This window comes from Dasypus novemcinctus, chromosome 2, assembly GCF_030445035.2.
Source record: "Dasypus novemcinctus isolate mDasNov1 chromosome 2, mDasNov1.1.hap2, whole genome shotgun sequence".
In the NCBI taxonomy this organism is placed as follows: domain Eukaryota; kingdom Metazoa; phylum Chordata; class Mammalia; order Cingulata; family Dasypodidae; genus Dasypus; species Dasypus novemcinctus.
In genome coordinates, this window is record NC_080674.1 from 83,220,751 (window position 1) to 83,241,738 (window position 20,988).

The following is a 20,988-nucleotide window of genomic DNA, read 5'->3' on the forward strand; positions in this document are numbered from 1 at the left end:
CAACAAGCTACGCAACAAGAGACACAAGGAAAACATAATAAGGCCATAACAAAGCAGGGAGCAAAGGAGGCTCAAGAGATTAGGTACCTCCCTCTCACAACCCGGGTTCAGTTCTCAGTGCATCCTGAAAAGAACAGACACAGCAAATGCAAACAATGAAAGGGTGGGAAGCAATAAATAAATAAAATATTGAAATAATAATAATAATGGACAGAACATTTAGACAGAAAATCAGTAAGGAAGGAGAAGACTAGAATGATCCTCTAAGCCAACTGGACCTAGCAAACACATGTAGAACACTTCACACAACAGCAACAAAATATATATTCTTCTCAAGTACACATGGATTATTCTGAGATAAACCATATCTTGGACTACAAAACAAGTCTTAGTAAACTCAAAACATTGTAATCTACACTGTATCTTCTCCACCTACCTGCAATGAAGTTAGAAATCAACAACCAGAGGAAGAAATGGAAAATTAACAAATGTTAAAATTAAACAAAATACTCTAGAACAATTGGTTAAAGAGGAAATCACAAGGGAAATTAAGAAGTATCTTAAGGCTAATGAAAATGAAAACAAAACTTTTCAAAACTAACGGAATGCAGCAAAGGTAGTACTGAGGAGGAAATTTATAGCTCTAAATGCCTTAACAGCTCTTAACGCCTACATTAAAACAAGAAGAAACACAAATCAGATACCTTATATCTGGACTAGAAAAAGAAGAGCAAACCAAATCCAAAGGGAGCAGAAGGAAGAAAATAACAAACATTATAACAGAGATAAATGAAAAAAGGAATCAACAAAAACCAAACTTTTTTTATTTGAAAAGATTGACAAAATTAGCAAACCTTTAGCTAGACTGACAAAGAGAAAAAATACGAAATACCTAAAATCAGAAATGAAATCTGGGACATTACCACCAACCACAGAGAAATAAAAGGACTGAAATAGGGTATTATGAAAAACTGTACGCCAACCAATTAGATAACTTAGATGAAATGAACAAATTCCTAAAACACACAAACTACCTGCACTTACTCTAGAAGAAACTGAAGATCTCAACAAACAAATAACCAGTAAAGAGACTGAACCAGTAATCAAAAACCTCCTAACAAAGCAAAGCCCAGGACCAAATGGCTTCACGGGGAAATTTTATAAAACATTCCAAGATGAATAACACAAATCCTGCTCAAACTCATCAAGAAATTGAAAAGGAGGGAACACTTCCTAATTCTTTATTTAGGGTGAACGTCACCCTCATGCCAAAGCCAGATAAAGACACCATGAGAAAAGAAATTAACAGACTGATTTCTCCGACAAATATAGAGACAAAGTCCTCAACAAAATACTTGCTAATCGAATCCAACGGCACATAAAAAGAATTATACAGGAAAGCAGATTTGGTTCAACAGATAGAGCATCCACTTACCACATGGGAGGTCCAGGGTTCAAACCCAGGGCCTCTTGGCCTATGTGGTGCTGTGCCAAGCAAGAAGTGCTGTGCCATGCAGATGTATCCTCCGTGTAGGGGAGCCCCACAGGCAAGGAGCGCGCCCAATGAGAGCCACCCCGCGCAAAAAAAGTGCAGCCTGTCCAGGAGTGGCGCCGCACACACGGAGAGCTGACACAGCAAGATGACACAACAAAAAAAGACACAGATTCCTGGTGCCCCACGCAAAAAAAGTGCAGCCTGCCCAGGGGTGGCGCCGCACACACGGAGAGCTGACACAGCAAGATGACACAACAAAAAGAGACACAGATTCCTGGTGCCACTGACAGGAATACAAGCGGACACAGAAGAACAAACAGTGAATGGACACAAAGAGCAGACAACTGGAAGGGAGGGAAAGGGGAGAGAAATAAATAAATAATAAATCTTAAAAAAAAAAAAAGATTTATACACCATGATTAAATGAGCTTTATCCCAGGTATGCAAGGGTGGGTCAATACAAGAAAATCAACAGTGTAATATATCACATTAATAAATTAAAGGACAAAAACCACATAGTGATCCCAATTGACACAGAAAAGGCATGTGACAAAATCCAATATTCTATCTTGATAAAAACACTCCAAAAGATAGGATTAGAGGGAAACTTTCTCAGCAAGGTACTCCCTTTCTCACAGCTAACATTATACTCAATGGTGAAAGACTGAAAGCTTTCCCACTGTCACCACTCTTATTCAATATTGTGCTAGAAGTTCTAGCTAGAGCAAATAGGCAAGGAAAAGAAATAAAACACATCCAGATTGGAAAGTAAGAACAAAAACTTTAGCTACTCACAGATAAGATGATCCTATAACTAGACTGTCTCATAAAATCCATAACAAAACTACTAGAGCTAATAAACAAGTTCAGCAAAGTGGCAGAATATAAGATTAATATGCAAAAATCCATTATGTTTTTATGTTAGTAAAACCAATTATCAAATTTATCTCAAAGGAAAAGGGCCCCAAATAGTCAAAAACATCATGAGGAAGAAGAATAAAGTTGAAGGACTCACACTACCTGACTTTAAAGCTTACTATACAAAAACAGTGGTTTAAAAAAAAAAAAAAGCATGGTACTGGCATAAAGATAAACATATTGACCACTGGAATCAAACTGAGAGCTCAGAAATAGACCCACTCCTCATCTACGGTCAGCTGATTTTTGACTAAGACTAAGCTAAAAAATGGTGCTGGGAGAACAGATATCCATATTTGAAAGAAAGAAAGAGGACCCCTATCTCACACCTTATACAAAATTAACTCAAAATGGATGAAAGACATAACTATATAAAAGTTAAAACCATAAAATCCTAGAAGAAAATGTAGAGAAATATCTTCAATATCTTGTGGAAGGAGGTGGTTTCTTAAACTTTACACCTAAAGCATGAGTATTAAAAGAAAAAATAGATAAATGAGACTTCCTCAAAATTAAATAGTTTTGTGTTCCCAATGACATCGTTAAGAAAGTGAAAAGGCAGCCTAGACAATGGAAGAAAATATTTGGAAACCACGTATCTGATAAGAGTTTGATTTCCATGATATATAAAGAGATCATACAATTAAATCATAAAGAGATGAACAACCAAATTAAAAAATGGGCAAAGACTTGAAGAGACATTTTCCAAAGACGAAATAAAAATAGCACATGAAAGGATGTTCAACATCACTAGCTATTAGACATGCAAATCGAAACTACAATAAGATATCATTTTACACCTTATAGAATGGCAACAATTTAAAAAAACAGAAAACTACAAGTGGTGGGAAGGATGCAGAAAAATAGGAACACTCCTTTATTATTCGTGGGAATGTAGAACGGTGCAACCGCTGTGGAAGACAACTGGCAGTTTCTCAGGAAGCTAAATATAGAACTGCCATATGATCTTCAAACACCTTACTAGGAATATACAGAAGAACTGAAAGCAGGGACCCAAACTGACATTTGCACACAGATGTTCACAGTGGCATTATTCACAGCTGCCAAAAGATGGGAACAAGTGTCCATCAAGCAATGAATGGATAAACAAAATGTGGTATATATATACCATGAAATACTATTCAGCTGTAAGAAGAAATGAAACTGAATGTATTTAAAACCATGGATAAACCTTGAAGACATTATGTTAAGTGCAATAAATCAGACAAAAAAGAACAAATATTGTAGGGTCCCACTAATATGAACTAAATACGATAAGTAAACTCATGGAGTTAAAACCTAGACTATAGGTTACTAGCATATAAACTGAAGTTTGAGGAGGACCTGATGCTTAATGTCTGCAGAATTTTTAGTAAGATTGATTGTAAATGTTTGGAATTTGGTATGTTGGTTTGAGTCTTTTGTGGACCCCAGAAAATTATGTTCATAAGCGAACCCATTCCTGTACATATAAACCTATTTATGTGAAACCCTTTGGTTAGATTCAGTTAAGGGACCTTTTGATTAGATCACTTCTGATTAGATTATTTCAGTTAAGGGCCTTTAATTAGATTGTGGGACCCCGGGTGGGTTTTAATCCTTTACCAGAGTCCTATATAGAGGAGCGGGGAGAGGAAAAGCTGCCATTTACCCTGCCATGTGAGAGATGACTGCAGGATTGCCTGCAGCCATAGAAAGACAGAAATCCCAATTGGCTAAGACAGAGGACAGAGGCTGAAATCAACAGAACAGCCTGAAGCTGAAGTCCCAGACGAGAGGGAAGAGATGAGCCATGTGCCTAATCACCCACTGAGTTCAGGGAGAAAGTGAACCAGGAAAGGAAGACAGAGACCTCAGCAGAGAGAGGCCTCCATTTTGCCTTGCTATGTGGGAGAAGTCAGGACCACCAACAGCCAAGCTTTTTTGAGACAGCATCTCTGATAATGCCTTCATGTGTACATTTTCATAGCCTCAGAACTGTAAACATCTATTCTAATAAATTCCCATTTTAACAGACAATTGATTACTGGTATTTTGCATTGGCAGCCTTTAACAAACTAAAACAGTAACACATTGTAGTGATATAATTAACACAGCTGATTTATAGATGTTATACTGGCTTATAGGGGCAGTCAAGGGTTGTAATTGTCAATAGAATGAAAGTAGAGGATAAACTGGGGACTGTATAACATAGCGAACCTGGTGGTGGATAAAGAATGTAGCTAACAGTATAAATACAAGAATGTTCTTACATGAACCATAAAAATGTATGTCATTATTATAAGGTATTAAAAATAGGGTGATATATGTCAAAAAATATAACAAATGGAACTTATGGTCTATCGTTAACAGTAATACTGTAATGTTTTTTCATCAACTGCACTGAAGGGCCTATAGTATTTTAAAATTCTTTCCCCAACTGTAACAAAACACCACACTGGTGCAAAGCATCAACAATAGGGAAGGTATATGAGAATGTTGTATTTTTTGCATGACTTTTCTATAAACCTACACCTTATCTAATAAAAAATAAATATGAAGGGAAGTGGATGTGGCTCAAATGATAGGGCTTCCATCTACCATATGGGAGGACCCAGGTTCGATCCCTGGGGCCTCCTGGTGAAAAAGAAAAAGGGAAAGCATGCCTGCACAGCAAGCCAGTGCCGGTGTGGCAAGCCAAGTGCCTGCACGGTGAGCCGTGTGCCCATGCAGTGAGCCAGTGCCCACACAAGTGAGTCACCCAGCAAGATGATGACACAACAAAAGAGAGACAAAGGGGAGAGTCAAGGTGAAACACAGTAGAAACTAGGGAACTGAGGTGGTGCAGCTGATAGGGAACCTCTCTCCACATCAGAGGTCCCCAGGATCAAATCACAGTGAACCCTAGAGGAGAAAAACTGAAAAAGAGAAGAAAAAAAGAAATAGATACAGAAGATCACACAGTGAATGGACACAGATAGCAAAAACAACAGAAGGGGGGATAAAGTAAATAAATAAATCTTTAAAAATAAATAAACAAACATGGAACTGTTAAACACAGAGATCACTGCTGTATACAAACATAAATGTTCTTTCATGAACTAGAACAATTATATATCACTATTACCAGGTGTTAACAATAGGATGGTACATGGGAAAAATACAACTAATGCCAACTATTGACTATAGTTAAAAGTAATATTTTAATATTCTTTCATCAACTCTCACAAAGTTACCACTCAATACTAAATATCAATAATAAGGGGGTAAAAGGGGTATGGGTTTTCTTTTAGGGGAAATATGTTCTGAAATAGACTGTGGTGATTAACACACAACTCTGTGATTATAATGAGACCTGTTGATTGTGCATTCTATTTATTTATTTATTTATTTCTCTCTCCTTCCCCCCCACCCCGGTTGTCTGTTCTCTGAGTCTATTTGCTGCGTCTTCTTTGTCCGCTTCTGTTGTTGTCAGTGGCACGGGAATCTGTGTTTCTTTTTGTTGTGTCATCTTGTTGTGTCAGCTCTCCGTGTATGCGGCGCCATTCCTGGGCAGGCTGCACTTTCTTTCGCGCTGGACAGCTCTCCCTATGGGGTGCACTCCTTGTGCGTGGGGCTCCCCTACACGGGGGACATCCCTGCGTGGCACGGCACTCCTTGCGCACATCAGCACTGCGCATGGGCCAGCTCCACACAGGTCAAGGAGGCCCGGGGTTTGAACCGTGGACCTCCCATGTGGTAGATGGATGCCCTAACCACTGGGCCAAGTCCGCCGCCGATTGTACATTCTAGATGGATGGAATGGTGTGTGAATATATTTCAATAAAACTACTTAATTTTTAAAAAAGGATCTATACACTTAAGTGTGATTTATCCCAGTTATTCAATTGTGGTTCAGCATAAGAAAATTAATTAATGTAATACACCACATTACAGAACAAAGGAAAAATACATGATCATCTCAATTGACACAGAAAAGGCATATGAAAAAATCCAGTATCTTGTCTTGATAAAAAACAATCCTAAAAGTAAGAATTGAAGGAAACTTTCTCAGCCTGATAAAGGGCATATATGAAAAACCCACAGCTAATACCACATTTCATGGCAAAGGACTGAAAGCTTTCCCTCGAAGATCAGCAACAAGACAAGGATGCCCACTGTCACCACTGTTATTCAAAATTGTACTGGAAGTTCTTCTGCCACCATTTTAAATCCAGCTTCATACAACCCTCTGCTGCCACCACTACCAGGACTCAGTCTGTGTGCCAGCACCCCCCTGCTGACAACTGTGCCACCATGGAGGACATGAAGGAGTACAAGCAACACAGAGGAATTCACAGGGGGATCCAAGATCAATGTGAGCAAGAACCAGCAAGATGACAGTAAAATGTTCATTGGAGGTTTGAACTGGTATACAAGCAAGAAGATCTGACTATCTCTCCATTTGGAGAGGTTATAGACTGTACAATTATTACAAAACTAGTCACTGGAAGATCAAGAGGCCTTGGATTTGTGCTTTTCAAGATGTCTCTGGTGTTGATAAGGTTTTTGGAACTGAAAGAACACAAACTGGATGGCAAATTGATAAACCCCAAAAGGACAATAGCATTAAAAGGGAAAGAACCCCCCCAAAAAGACTTTGTGGGTGGTTTGAGCCCAGATACTTCTGAAGAACAAGTAAAAGAATATTTTGGAACATTTGCAGAGATTGAAAACATTTAACTTCCTATGGATACAAAAACAAATGAAAGAAGAGGATTTTGTTTTATCATTATACAGATGAAGAAACAGTAGAGAAATTATTAGAGAGCATATATCACCAGATTGGTTCTGGGAAGTGTGAAACCAAAGTTACACAACCCAAAGCAGCAACAGCAATAACAGAAAGGAAGAAGAGGGGCTACAGCTGATGGATGAAGTGGTACTAGGGGCTGTGGATGAGGTCAGGGCCAAAACTGGTACCAAGGATTTAATAACTATGATGATCAAGGATAAGGGAATTACAATAGTGATTTATAGCTACACTATAGTGGCTATGACAGATATGATTATACTAGGTATAACTATGGGATATGGCTATGGATATGGACAGGGATATGCAGACTAAGGTGGCTAACAGGGCATGAATGACAAGGCATCTCGAGGGGGTGGCAATCACCAAAACAATTACCAGCCATATTAAAAGAGGACATTGGAAAAAAGAGAAGGAAATGCTAAAGTAACCCATCTTGCAGGATGACTTTGAAGACTGGTTTTCTGTTGATCTAATTATTTTCTAAAAGACTTTGTAGTGTACAAGACACAACTGTTCAACTGTATATAGCTGTCGACTAGTTTTGTCTTTTGCTATCTGTGTTATGATTAGGTGTGGATTTGTGTTTATACAAATTTTATTTGTATGATTTCAGGTTAAACCTCAAATAAATGCTTCTTTATGTGATTGTAAAAAAATAAAAATTAAAAAAAAATTGTACTGGAGGTTCTAGCCAGAGCAATTAGGCAAGAAAAAGAAAAATAAAAGGCATCCAAATTGGAAAGGAAAAAGTAAAGCTTTCCCCATTTTCAGGTGACTTGATACTTTATACAGAAAATGATAAAAAATCCATAATGAAGTTCCTAAAGCTAATAAATTCAGTAAAGTGGCAGGGTACGGATCAACACCCAAAAATCAGTAGTGTGTCTGTACATTCATAATGAACAACTGGAAGAAAACTATCAAGAAAATTATATTTATAATAGCAATTAAAAGAATCTAATATCCAGGAATAAGTTTAACCAAGGATGTAATGGACTTATACACAGAAAACTACAAAACATTGCTAAAAGAAATCAAAGAAGACCTAAATAAATGGAAGAACATTCCATGTTCATGGAATGGAAGACAAAACATTGTGAGGATGTCAATCCTTCCCAAAGCAACTTATAGATTTAAAATTCCAACAACTTCTTTGCAGAAATGGCAAAGCCAATCATCGAGTTTATATGGAAGGGTAAGGGACCCCAAATAGCTAAAACCATCTAGAAAAGGAGGAATGAAGTTGGAAGACTCATACTTCCCAATCTTAAAACTTACTATAAAAGCTACAGTAACCAAAACAATATGGTAGTGGCGCAAGGACAGACATATATACCAATGAAATCAAACTGAGAGTATAGAATCAACCCTCACATTTATGTTCAACTGATTTTTGACAAAAGGGCAAAGAATAATTAATTGGGAAAGATTATTCCCTTCATCAAATGGTGCTGGAAAAACTGGGCCGCTATATGCAAAACAATGAAGGTCAACACCTACCTCGTACCATATACAAAAATCCACTCAAAATGGATCAAAGACCTATAAAACCAGAACTATAAAACTCCTAGAAGAAAATGTAGGGTACTATCTTCAGGACCTTGTGTTAAGCAATGGTTTCTTAGACTTCACATCTAAGGACAAGCAGCAAAAGAAAACATAGAGAAATGGGACCTCACCAAAATTAAAAACTTTTGTGCATCAAAGGACTTTATCATGAAAATAAAACAACCACCTACACAATGGGAGAAAATAATTGTAAACCAACTCAACAAAAAGAGAAACAAACAAATTTTAAAAATAGGCAAAAAACTTGAATAGATATTTCTCCAAAGAAGATATATAAATGACCAAAAAGCACATGAAAGGACGCTAAACATCATTAACCATTAGGGAAATGCAAATCGAATCCACAATGAGGTGCCATTTCACACCCATTTAAACAGCTACGATATTAAAAATGGAAAATGACAAGTGTTGGAGAGGATTTGGAAAAATAAGAATACTCATTCATTGTTGGTAGGAAGCTAACACAGCGCAGCCACTGTGGAAAGCAGTTCCTCAGAAAGTTAAGAAAGAGAATTATCATATGACTCAATAGCCCCACTTCTAGGTATCTAGCCAAAGAATTGAAAGTAGGGACTCAAACAGATATTTGCACACCAATGGTCATAGTGGCATTATTCACAACTGCCAAAAGAGTTCATCAACCCATGAATTTATAAACAAATGTGATATCTACACACAAAGGAATAATATTTAGCCATAAAAACAAATAAGTACTGATAGTTGCGGCAACATGGATGAACCTGGATGACAACTTGAGTAAAATAAGCCAGCTACAAAAGGACAGATATTATATGATCTCACTGATGTGAAATATAGTAAACAAATTTATAGAATATAGGTTACCAGAAGCCAGGATGGTGATAGGGAATGGGGAGTTAATGTTTAATTAGTACAGTTTCTATTTGGGATGATAGGAAAGTTTTCGTAAGGGATGGTGGTGATAGTAGCACAACATTGTAAATATAATTAACAGCACTGTATTACATATTTGAATGTGGCTAACAGAGGAAATTTTACATTGTATATATGTTACTGAATAAATTTTTTAAAAAAATCTATGGGAACCCTAAAGTAAACTATAACTACATTTAATAATACAATTATAAAAACGTGCTTTCATCAATTGTAACAAATATACCACACCAATGCAAGGTATTAATTAATAGTGTGGTATATGTGAACCCTGTATTTTATGCATGATTTTTCTATAAATCCACAACTTCTCTAATTAAAGAAGTAAAATACTCAAGGCAGTCACTTAGGATTGACATGGTATAAAGCATCCAAACAAAAAGATCATGAACCAGTTCATACACTTAGCAAAGTCCAAGGAATCGAAAACAATTCCAAGCAAGTCCTAACCACAAACCAAAGATGTGGTTTTTTTTATGATGCTAAAAAGCTATAACAGAAATACAACTCTTAGGCAATTGTCTAGTGGACATGGGAACTTAAAACGAAATTAGGTTGCTGTAGCAGTTTGAGATTATTTATGAATTCTAAAAAGAGATTATGTTTATAAACTGGTCTGTTTCTCTGGGCATGGACAGCCCTCCATACACACAGCAGAGGAGAGACTTTCACCCTACTGCCCCAGGGAGAGATGAACCATTTGTCTGATAGTTTGCAGCTGAACAGAACAGAGTAGCTGAGCAGCTAAGGCCCCAGAGACCAAGAAGAGACCACCCTCCATCTTGTTTCAACACGTGGCAACAAACTTTGGTAAGAAACAAACTTGAGTAGGACTCTTTAGGGCCTTGTAACTGTAAGCTTTTGCCCAAATAAATACCCTTTATAAAAACCAATAATTTTCTGTACATTTCATCAGCACCCCTTTTTAGCTGACTAATACAGTTGGCATCAAGTCTTTTAGAAAACTGGCAGTCAAATGTTTACTGTCCTGTAGCAAATTCAAGCTTAAAATAAGTCTCTAAAACAATGGTACTCTCTAAGAGAGTATGAGATCACAGAAATGACATTTAGTTTCCTCTTTCCATCCATATCATTGTAAGCTATCAAACTCCTTAGTAAATTGAAACAAAAAAATCTCCAAGGTCCAATGATGGGAGATGTGCAATTGGACCAACAAAATACTACTCTATCGCTATGGATATCACCTCCTTATTAAGGTTTTTATACTTTTCCTGCTGCTCTACCTCTATAAAGGGCCATCAGGACACCTTGATCCTCATTTAAACTATAGTCAGAATACAGACAAAAACCCTTCCTTCCCTCTACTACACATCTGCTATATGCCAAGCCATATATTATTCACTGGAATTTTCAAAAAGGTTTTACTAAATATTAGTAGGAAATAAAAGGGAAACAAAGACTATAAAATAGCCTGGCTTACATGGTATAAGTATTAGCATCTTCCTAGACTTAGCAGGTACTCATAGCATAAAGCCCTTGTCTGAAAGATAGCTGAGGTAACTATACTACCGCCCTCCAAAGGTGAAATACAGGCATACTGTGAGAGTTCCTTGCTTTCCAACTCAAGGCCTGCCTTCTTATTCTCCTCATAACTTAATTCCCTCAATATCAAGGCCAAGAAAACAATTCTAATCCTGCCCCTTGAATTTCCATTTCTGGGATCTTCTGGACTAGAAGGCCTACCTTTCTCCTTTTTAACAACAATAACATGTTTGTTTGTTTGTTTGTTTGTATACCAGAATGGCACACACCCCTAGAAAGAGACAGTGGAGAAATAAGAGTAGAAAAGGGAAGGCTGAGAACATAGAAAACATCCTACCCTCCGTCATCTCCAAACCCTTTGTGATGGTTAACTTCATGTGTCAACTTGGCCAGGATATGCTGTCCAGTTGTTTGGTCAAGCAAGCGCTGGCCTGGTCATTGCTGTGAGGATATTTCATGATTTAAATCATCAGTAAGTTAATTGCATCTATAGCTGACTATATCTACAATCAACTGAGGAGACTGCTGTTAACAGTGAGAGGCTTCTCATCCAATCAAGTTGAAGACCTTAAAAGGCAAAGTGATGATCTCAGCAATCAGAAGGAGAATTTCCATTTCAACTTCAGTCAGCTTCCCCTGGGGGGATTTAGATAAAACCTTCATCTGAGCTCTCAGCTTGTGACCTGCCCTAAGAATGTGGACTTGCCCATCCTCAGTCACTTGAGCCAATTCCTATAAAATCTCATATATATATATATGTGTATATATATATATGTGTGTCTCCTGTTGGTTCTGTTTACCAGGAGAACCCTAATACATCCTTTTAAACATTAGAATTAGAAGAAGCTTACCTAATTTACCTAAAAGGTATGCAAGCAGAGTTTGTGTGTTTTTCTTAAAGTAGTAACTATTTTAACTAACCTGCACACACACACAGATAACAGTTAGCAAATGGAAATTGATAATGGAGATCCTAAAATTACTATAGTAGAGAAACAATCCTAGTCACTAGTTATAGAACCTTTAGCAGATATTTTACTTCTCTAAACCTTTGTTTCCTCATCTTAGGGTGTTAATGAGACCTACCTCAAAAGGTTTATAAGTGTTAAGTGTGTCAGTGTAAGGATTTGGCACAATACAACACACATTAGGTCTCTTCCTTTTAAATCTGCATAAAAACCAACACCAAAGAATGGACAAAAAGGTGACTCGTATACACACATGAGAATATGAAGAAACTACGAAAATTTAAGGAACAAGTATCTCTGAAGGTCCCTACTTCCTAAATGGATGAGCATTAACACCAAGTGCATGCATATTTTTACTTTAATTGATTTTTACTGAAACGCTCCAATTCCCATTTCCCTGACATTTTAAACACATCAAGAATATATTTAAAGGTCTTCCTGATTACTCAGGGTCATCATTTATGAGTGTCAGTTATTGAGCTACATCTCAGAGATACTGCTATAGATGCTATACTGCAGACAGTAAGTATTCCCTATAGACTGTTGGACTAGACATAATAAATGTTGTTAGCATAGCCTACAGTATTTTGAGGGACAGTACAGGTGACTCTTGGTGCAATACCTACCACATACATTTTCCCAGAGATGAAGAAGTATTTATTTTTCCAACAACCCCTCAGTTTTCCATCTATCTTTTCGATGCTTCCCTGCTGTGAGTGCAACTTGATGCCACCACCACAATTTCTATCATTTCTAATCAAACACTTATGTCTGATGCTCTCTTCCCTCTCCACTGCTGCCGCCAATCAACTGCCAATCCATGAAAACACAAAAATTGTCTCTAAATAAACAAAACAAAACACAGTAGAAAAAGTACTAGGAAAGTATACATCTCCTTCAGAAACTGACATATCCTCTCAGTAAATTCCAAATAAATTTTAGAATAAATATGTTGAGGTCTGAAAAAAAAAAAATCTTGCTGAAATTTTAACTGCAGTTGCATTGAATTTGTGTATTAACTGGGGGAGAACTGACATCTTTATAACATTAAGTCGTCCCATGGTATTTCTCTCCTATTAATCATGTCTTCTTTTATGTCTTTAAGAGTTTTTAAATTCCTCCATAATGGTCTTGTGCATTCTTTTCTAGGTTACTTACTTGATTATTTTTGTTGCTATTGTGAATGTTGCTAAGTCAATCTTGAAAAAGAAGAGTAAAGTGGGAATACTTGTCCTACTAGGGCAAGACCTCCTAAGACAAAAGTACAAAGCATTGTAATAAAAACATTGTGATACCAGTCAGAAATAAAAAACTGAGCAATGAAACATGAGGAAGAACACCTATATGGTAAAGGTGTACTACAAATCAGCAAAGTACAGATTGCTTCTAGATTCCTCTAGAGGGAGAAATATAAAATCAGCTACTATGCCTCACATCCTATATGAAGGTAAACTCCTGAGCAACAGACCCAAAAGTAAAATATGAAAGTCTAAAGCAAGCACGAGAAAACATAGGGGGATCTGTGATATCAGGGTAGAAAAGGGGAAGCGGACTTGGCCCAGTGGTTAGGGCGTCCATCTACCAATTGGGAGGTCTGCGGTTCAAACCCCGGGCCTCCCTGACCTGTGTAGAGCTGGCCCATGCGCAGTGCTGATGCACAGAAGGAGTGCCGTGCCACGTAGGGGCATCCCCCGTGTAGGGGAGCGCCACGCGCAAGGAGTGCGCCAGTAAGGAGAGCCGCCCAGCGCGCAAGAAAGTGCAGCCTGCCCAGGAATGGCGCCGCACACACGGAGAGCTGACACAACAAAATAACACAACAAAAAGAAACACAGATTCCTGTGCCGCTGACGACAACAGAAGCAGACAAAGAAGACGCAGCTAATAGACATGGAGAACAGACAACCGGGGTGGGGGGGTCAGGGGAAAGGGAGAGAAATAAATACAGAAATAAATCTTTAAAAAAAAAAAAGGGTAGAAAAGGACTTCTTCAGAGGCCAACAACACAAACCATAATGGGTTGATTTCTTTGTTGTGATGATTTATCCACCTGAAAACTAAGGATTCCTTTTCAAGAGAGGAAGCCTTTGAAAGAAATAGATTTTATTACAATGCCTAAAATCAACAAGGAATTATGTCTAGAACATCCAGGAAAACTGCTGAATAGGAAAGATGGGCAAAGGATATGAATAGCCAATTCACATTCCTTCATTCAACAAATATTTATTGAGGACCTACTTTTTTAGGTGCTAGGAATACAGGTGTGAACCAAACAGATAAGGTCCTTGCCTCCAAGGAACTTAAGCAGGGGAAATAATAATATAATTAATATAATGTAATGTAATGTAATATAATATAATATATGTAATAGATTTTGTTGTGATAAACAGTCTGAAGAAAAATAAAGAAGTACACAAAGACAGAAAGTAATGAGGAATACTCTTAGACAAAGTGGTCAGAGAAAATCTGGGGAGGTGGCATGATAAGTAGAGATCTGAATGAAGTAAGAAAACTATGTGAATAAGGGGAGAAAGTTTTCTAAGCTAGAAGAAACAGCAAGAAAGAGAGGCTTTAAAGAATAGAAAACAATTTATGAAGAACCAACATGACCAAAAATCAGACAAATTAAAATTTAAATAATGATATACCACATTACAAAAATCAGACTGGTGAAAATATAAGGTCAGACAAAACAACGTCAGTGGAAATACAGAGAAAGGGAATCCTCATGTACTGCTAGTGAGCATGTAACGTGGTACAGCAATTCTGGGAAGTAATCTGATAGTACACAGTGACATGAAGTATGTGTATACACTATAACACAACAGATACCACTTTGGAAAACCAGAATTCTCCCTAAAGTCTGTAAAAGACACTTAGGAAAATGAAAATCTCAGAGTTGTTTGTGAACCTAGATTGACCATCACCAGAGGACCAGATAAGATGTGGCATGTGTATATGCCAAGTTACGAAACAGATATGCAGAGAACCAAATGGATAGATTTTTTTAAAGTATTGAATACAGAAATATTTACAGAAAAAAACATGTCTTGGATTTGCTTCGAAATAATTCAATTTTTAAAGATGGAGCTGTGGTGGGGGTATGCACCAGGGAGAGGAGTGATTAAAAATATTTATAACTGGTTTTATTCAATGATGGATACAAGGGAGACTGTGGCAGTTTGACACTATTTATGAATTCCAAACAGGAGATATGATGTCTGTAAACTGGTCAGTTCCTCTGGATGCTATAACCTTTTGATTGTATTAGATTCGGCTGAGACATCTCATTAAATTATGTTAAGATTAGGGCTTTGATTCAACCAGATCATTAGAGTAAAACTCAGCATTGAGTCCCTGCCCCCTTGGTGGGCTGATAAAACAGACTCTCACACTGAAGTAGACACACAGAGAAGAACACTGAGAAAGAAAGACAGCTTCATTAGACAAGCAAAGGTCCCCAGAAGAGAATGAACCTGATATTCTACAGCTGACCTTGTGAAGAGACCAGAGCAGCTGAGCCCAGAAAGAAACAAGCCTGGGGAGAAAGCCAAGTCTTATGCCAGCCTACAGCTGAGATCAGAAGAAGATGGGAGAAGATGTGGCTGAACAGATAGAGCGTCCGCCTACCACATAGGAGGTCTAAGGGTTTGATACCCAGGGCCTCCTGGCTCATGTGGTGAGCTGGCCCATGCACAGTGCTGCTGTGGGCAAGGAGTGCCAGCCCATGCAGGGATGCCCCCATGTAAGGGTGCCCCCTGTGCAGTGGCCCCTGAACAAGGAGAGCTGCCCCGCACGAAAGTGCAGCCCACCCAGGAGCGGTGCCATACACACAGAAAGCTCACGCAGCAAGATGATGCGACAAAAAGGGACACAGATCCCTAGTGCCGCCTGATAAGAATACAAGTAGACACAGAGGAACACACAGAGAATGTATACAGAGAACAAACAGACAACGGGGGAGGGGGAGGGAGTGTAAATAAATAAATCTTTAAAAAAAAAAGAAGCTGGGACCATGGAGCCTTAAGAGGAAGAAGCTACTAAGCCCTCACAGACATCATCTGCCATCTTGCTTCAACACGTAGTCAATGACTTTGGGTGAGAAAGTACCCTTATGGTACCTTGAGTTGAACTCTTTAGGGCCTTGTCACTGTAAGATTCTACCCCAAATAAATACCCTTTATAAAAACCAACAGGTTTCTGGTACTTTGTTTCAGCACCTCTTTGGCTGACTAATAAAGAGACAATTATACTATTCTCTCTGCTTTTGTTTACATTTAATGTTTTCTATCATAAAGAATATTTTTTACTTTTGAGTGAAAAAAAAAACAGATCTATAGCACAATTCCATTTACATAAATTTAAAACAAATATGTGCATAAAATACCATCATACACTTTTTAAAGATATCATATACATATCCAAAACATTAATATGGATATCTATGGAAGGCAGAGAATAAGAATAGGGACTGGGGGTAAATGAGAAATGTTTCAATAAAACAAGAGAGGAGCCTTGTACTTGCCAAACCTAATGCACCATTATCTGAGGAGTTTGATTAATTCAAATTTTTGCACTAAAGGTTAAAAAGAAACAACTTAAGCAAATACAAAGTGCTCTGGAATCACAGAAGAGGGTGAACTAAATCAGACCTGAGACGTAGATTCCTGGCCCCCACTTAGACCCACTCAGTCAGAATCTCTGGGATTAAAAAAAGACACTATGGTTCAATTCCCATTTCACAGAGGAGACACGGAAGTAAAGTAAGGGAAACAATATTCTAAGCTCACAAACCAGCAAATGGAAGAAGTGGAATTCAAACCCAGGACCAGAACTGCCACTCCTACTCACTATGCTATCAATGTGACACTGTTCTGATTTAAAAACCTACACACTGCTCCCAGATCAAACTTCCTAAAATATTATTTTACTCACAATCCACCACTTTTGGCAACCACAGAAAAAATTAAATTCTGTATGGTTAATATGCCCCTCCCCAATCATCTTCATCCACTTTTTCAACATATATCACTTTTCCCCAATATAAATCCTCTCTTCCCGTCACACAAAACCTCCTTATTCCTTTCAGTATAACAAAAACACCTCCAAGCTTCTAAGTACTTTCTCCAAACTGGAATACCATTTCCTCTCTCACTACTTAACTCATACGTCCTACAAGGTCAAGTATTGAGAAAACTTCTATAGCTTTAATTGAATGAACTAAAGTCCCACAGCTACCCCAAGAAGCTTCTCTAATGACTTCAGCACACACCTTTTCCTTCTTTAATTTCCTTTGCACTTTCTCTCTGAGCCATTCAATTAGCACCTTATTACAGTAACACCTCATTTATCCAGCATCATTGGGAAAGGAAGTGTTCTACAGAAACAAATTTTCCAGACAATTTTAGCATTAATTTAGGAAGCAGCAAAGTAGAGTGAAAACAGAGCAGGCTTGAGTTACAGACAACCTAAGTTCAAATCTCAGATCTTTCACTTACTAAGTGGCTTTGAGCAAGTGTCAATGAACATGTCTATTTTATCATCAGTGAAGTGGGATATACTATTAACCCACAAAACTGTTGTTGGCATTAAAGAAATCACGTGTAAAGAATCTGTTACAGGGAAACAGATGTGGCTCAACAATTGGGCTGCTGTCTACCATATAGGAGATCTAGGGTTTGATGCCCAGAGCCTCCCGGTGAGGGCAAGCTGGCCCATGCAGAGTGCTGGCCCACGCAGGAATGCCACCCTGTGCAGGAGTGCCATCCTATGTGGGAATGCTGCACAGCATGGGAAAAAGCCGCCTCACACAGGAGTGCCAGCCGACGTGGAGAGCTGGCACAGCAAAATGACACAAGAGACACAGAGGAGAGAAAATAAGAAGACATAGCCAAACAGGGATTTGAGGTGGCACAAGAGAGTAATCACCTCTCTCTCACTCTGTTCCAGGAGTGGTTCCCAGAGCCACGTAATGAGAACACAAGCAGACAGAGAAAAACACACAGCAAATGGACACAGAGAGCAATGGGGAAGAGGGAGCGAGAAATAAATAAAATAAATATTTAAAAAAAGAAAAGGAATCTGTTACAGCATTTTTAAACCATGGCCACAACTACTCCAACCACTATTATGCACTCAAACAATTAAAATCATTTTTTACAGAAATTATCAAATGTATATACTTTGAGATTTTTCTTAGGGGACAGTGAATGTAAATTAATCATCTCCTGATAATTCATTATTCATTCAACATTCACTCATTTAATAAATATTTACTGATGGCCAACTATAGATTCAATGGTAAATGAGACAAACATGGTCCCTGTACTCATGGAGTTAAGTCTACTAGTCATTTAATAATTTCACATTGTGTTGCAGGACATGAAAGAAACAAGGTGCTGGATCAAGAACAAGGGAGGGTTCAAATCCCGGGCCTCCTTGACCCGTGTGGAGCTGGCCCGTGAGCAATGCTGATGCGCGCAAGGAGTGCCCTGCCATGCAGGGGTGTCCCCGCGTAGGGGAGTCCCACGCACAAGGAGTGCGCCCTGTAAGGAGAGCCGCGCAGCACAAAAGAAAGTTCAGCCTGCCCAGGAATGGCACTGCACACATGGAGAGCTAACACAACAAGATGATGCAACAAAAAGAAACACTGATTCCCGGTGCTACTGATAAGGATTGGAGCGGTCACAGAAGAACACACAGTGAATGAACACAGAGAGCAGACAACTGGGGGCTTGGAGGGAGGGGGGGAAAGTGGAGAGAAATAAATAAACAAGTCTTTAAAAAATAATAATAAAGGAGGATCCACTTTAGAAAGGTGAGATATGATAGATAATAAAGGAGTAAAAGTCATGGAAAGTGCGAGGGAAGTAAAGCACTGGCAAAGGAAATGCATCTACAGATGTTCTGACGTATTAAAGAGTTAGCATATTCAAGATTTGAAAGAAGGGTATGGAGAATAAAGATTGTGAATAAGAGGAAAAATACCAAGAAATGTGTCTGGAGAATTAGCCAAGGACAAGATCATTCAGGGCCCTGTAGGCCAAAGGAGCACAAGTTTTATTTATTTAATTTACTCTAAATGTGATGGGGAATGACATGATAAGACAGATACTGTAAACACACCAAGTATTTCAGGAATATTAGAACATTTGCTCATTCCTTTATGGAGTTAACATTTATTAATTTGATTTGGAACTTCCATTCCAAAACAAAACAGCAACAACAATACAGTACAAAGATTTGCAAAGTTTTATTAAAAGCAGCAGAACCATTTTTGTTAAATGAAACATTTCTTGTACCGCATTAAATTAAAATGTTAATGGAGCTACTCTAAAATGGTCCATATCCCATACAATATCTCCTCCTTCAGTTCTTTCTAGAATACAGTTTGAAAACATGAGTGTCAAACACTGCTCTAAGAGTCAAAAGATTCCAGTACTAGTCCTTATTATGACTTATTAGCCAAATAATATTGTGCAAGCCACTTAATGCCTTGAATCTCAACCTCTATTTTATTAAATGGATAGAGTACCTGACATGCTTACCACACAAAAGAGTTTTGTAGATCAAAAGCTATAATGTTGGGGGGATTGTGAACTAGAAACTACATCTCTTATTGCTTTTGTAATAAACAAAAGCTTGTTTATTACAAAAAGCTTGTTTATTATTGCTTGACTGATGTCCAAACAATATGGAAATACTAAGGCCCCAAAGCAGGAATTAACCTTTGCAAATAGTCAAGCCAAATTACAAATTGGTAACTGTGGTATCTAAGGGAATGAACACATTTATTGATTCCCTACTACATTTTAGGTCCTATGCAATGATATGGCCAAGTGCAAAGAAAAGCTAAATTTGGAGCTTAATAGCAATGAGGTTTATTTTTTAATTACTTCTTGAGTTTAAAAAAAATCAATGAGTTAAAAATGTAAATAATATATTCCCATAGGTTTCTCAATGCTTGCAAAATATCGAACTTACTTTTTTAAATCACTGAATTAGGGTGTAACTGCTTAGTTCAATTAACCTGAACTAGCCCATCTTCAAATAGGTTTGAGTCTTCATTTTAAAATGGACTTGAAAACAGACTCCTTTTAAGTTTACATCATTAACTAGCTATTTAAAAGAAATACAAACTTCTAATAAAGAAAACCAGACTTCCATAGCTGAACCCAAACCCAAATAGAAACGCAGATTCCTCTTAAGTGGTAAAATTGAAGCAGTTTCATTTTGGGTGAGAGATCAGTCAAAATGATGAACATATTACCTCCTGTTATTCTTCACTAAAATTTACTTTTGAAGTAAACAAAATGAAAATCGTTTCTGGTACAATTTTAATGTTTAATAGAAACACCTGATTTCAAATGCAAATCCTAAAAATAACAAAAGGTAAAACCTTAAGCTTCTAACCTCTTTTGCTTCAGATTCCTTATCCATAATAGGGTACAACATCTACCTTTTTAGGGCTGTAAGATGAAGAATGAAGTACTCAGCTTAACATCCTTACATTCTTTTGGTCATTCAAATATGCTAAAAGTTCATTAGGAAATTATACATTAACCTTTTATAATTTTTAGATGACCTTGGATTAAAAAAATAATGACTATTATTTTCATGGATTAGAATTACTGCCCTCAAGAAGCAATCACAAAACAGTCCATGCAATTGCCAAGTCAAATGAACTTTTAGCAATATCATATGGAAAATTATCTTCACTTAATGCCAAGTAAGGGAAAAAGATTTCCTGGCTGCCTTAATAAGCTTCAGGCAAAAAGATTCATCCACTTCAAGTGTTCCAGTAAAGAAACTTAAAAAATAGAAAGTCAATTACCTTATCCAAATGGCTAGGC

The 20,988-nt window shown here is 37.7% G+C and overlaps 1 protein-coding gene and 1 pseudogene across 10 annotated transcripts in view; one reads left to right on the forward strand and one right to left on the reverse strand.

Annotated features, from left to right (window-relative positions):
- The window catches only part of LOC139439825 (heterogeneous nuclear ribonucleoprotein D-like pseudogene), a 63,929-nt pseudogene extending 56,355 nt beyond the window's left edge, over positions 1–7,574 (forward strand).
- Positions 1–20,988, reverse strand: part of SSBP2 (single stranded DNA binding protein 2) — a 350,060-nt gene that overhangs the window by 309,695 nt on the left and 19,377 nt on the right. The window lies entirely within an intron of this gene.